Source organism: Nanorana parkeri, unplaced genomic scaffold (assembly GCF_000935625.1).
Source record: "Nanorana parkeri isolate BGI_ZX_2015 unplaced genomic scaffold, ASM93562v1 scaffold1462, whole genome shotgun sequence".
Taxonomy (NCBI): domain Eukaryota; kingdom Metazoa; phylum Chordata; class Amphibia; order Anura; family Dicroglossidae; genus Nanorana; species Nanorana parkeri.
In genome coordinates, this window is record NW_017307730.1 from 69341 (window position 1) to 71922 (window position 2582).

Sequence of the window (2582 nt, forward strand, 5' to 3'; positions counted from 1 at the left end):
GCATAGCCAGGAATGGAAATGTATGCATTCAATGGAGATATGCTCCAACCCAGATGGACCAGAACCTTACAAGGGGCTTTCACTTTGGGCTCCTATGGGGAGGAGAGAAGGGACATGAGGAAAGGGAAGTATCAGTAGTGATGGGGGACGTGCAATCAGTCTCTGAATGGGCAAAGTACAGGTTTGCTTGAGTTGCTTTGGTACATGAGGTTTCCATAGTGACCGGACCCATCTGTAAACTGCCCCGGGGCTGGGACCGATGGAAATGGTTCTACAAGTTCTATGAAGCACTTCTGCATTGGTCAAAACGACATAAATTCATTTGATAAAACTATCCTGAGGATCATGCTGCATGCCTGTTTGCACTGCGGTTTCCCGCTGGCAACCACACTCACAAGGGGTGCTCCGTCGCCACTTAGGAGTCACCACACTGCACACCAGGGGGGCCACCGTCTGTAGCCACTCACGTCAGGAGGATGGTTTCCCTCCCTGAGCGACGGAGGGGAACCTTGGCCAACTCGGATGGGGGTCCGATAGGGAAAAAGACCCTGTATGCGCCGCAGCAGGCTATGCCCGGAGTGGTCCCAACACATGCAGGGTCAGGCTCTGCCCTAAGGCAATCAAATAATGACCCCAAAAATAACAAACATTACGATGTCCCTGTGTAGCCGGAGGAAACACACAAAAAAAATGAATTGGGATAGAAGGAGGAGTCTATTTAATGTGGTTGATGTGTTTCCTGTTGCAGGCAGGCGGAGCCTTCTCTCATTGGCTGTCCTGGAAGATGACTGGGGAAAAACAGGTCAAAGGGCTTGGACAATGGGGAAGATGGGCCGATTTATGGACCTTAGCACAAACCTTGAGCTGGTGCCTATTTAGAGCCTCAAAACAACAAGTGAGATCATTAGCGATGGCCCATGGCTCCAGTTTCCATTAACCCTAGCAGTCAGAGTTTCACACAATAAAAGACCACAGCAGACATGTCAAGCGTGATTTCTATGGAAGTTCATGAGGAGTCAGAAGACCCAGAAGAGTTCCTTTGTTCTATAGATATAGTAGAAGGTTCGCCATTGGCTCAAAGCGTCCAAAATAGAACTTTGAGGTCCGTGTTTCTAACATAGAAAGGAGGAGAACTCCAGCATGAAGGGATTGCAGCTAACATGGCCTCTGGATATGGTTTGATACACCACCCTAACGGGATCGGGTCAAGATTTATTTTTCCATAGATAAAAAAAATGTAAAATCTCATCCCACCCAGAAGACACCACTGCCCAGGCAACCATCAACCTTGAAGAACTAAAGACAAGATTTCTAAGAAGACTCATGCGACATAACGTAGTGTGGTGATTAGTCTATTGAACAAAGCTGGCATGTCATACACCCCTTGTCATGAATGGTCATCTGTTGGTCAGGGACATACAAGCATCCGCCATGGCAACAGCATTAAAAGAGCCAAGTCCACCCAAAATCATAAAGTGGACTTCCAGCCAAGACTAGGATGAGGATAGGTGGGAATCTCTTCAAGGTTTTCATCTCATGTCCCCATGAGGGAGATTATCCCTCACTTCCTGCCCGATGAGAACAGTCAAAGGTCGGAATTGTCACTCACCTAGGAGAGATTTCTGTATCAGTTGGGAAATATCCCCGTTGATATTACAATCTACAAGCCCCGGCTCCAACAGGCCAAGGTCCTACAGAGGTTCTACCTTTTTGACAGCCCCCCGTGGAAAACAAAGGGCGGTCAAAAGTTAAAACCTCTGTAGGGTCTTGACATGCTCTTTGCCTGTTGGAGGCGGGGCTTATAGAAAGTAGTATCTCTAACAATAGTTGGAGCTCCATTTCAAGTTTTAGGTGGAAGCTGGTAGGCTGTGGACCCAGCTGGCTCCTTCTCACTCAGGGTCCTTGGTACCTAGATCTACCCACCAGCAAGTTCCTGCTCCTCCTCACCTATAGGGTATGACATTCTTCATAATATGAAATCAGTAAATCCGGCAGCGATGGCGGAAAGCCCTCAATGGCCACAGCAGATGGAAAATATCAAATGTAAGCAAAAAGGACTGAGGAAACTGCGGGAGGTCCGGCCGACTGCCAGGGTGGGCCCACACGGGCTTTTCTAGTAGTGTGACCCCCAGAGTGATTTGCAGCACAAGGTCTATGAGCACACACGAATACATGTTTGGCACCAACAAATGTATAGCCCATAAAAACACATTAACCCCATGAGAAGATGGCTGACCCTAATGAGAACCACGAAGGCCCAGTTACCCCGCAGCTGCCCACCTTTCCAATAAAAAAACAGAAAAAAAATGCTCAGTGAAAGCAATAAAGTCTTAAAAATAAAATCTCACGCCTGGTTTCAGGTTGTTTTTGTATGCAGCGGTGAGGTCACTGGGCAGCTGGTCCCTAGGAAAGCAGAGAATCCCAGGACCCCGCAGGAAGGCCCAGTGACCTCATCCTGGGCTAGAGGAGCACAGAAGAAGCTGACATGCAAGAAGAAGAAGTTTTTGGTTTTCCAAGGGGTGGAGCTGCAACACCCCCCCCCCCCCCTTTCAAAAAAAAACAAAACCATGTTTTTTTGAGGG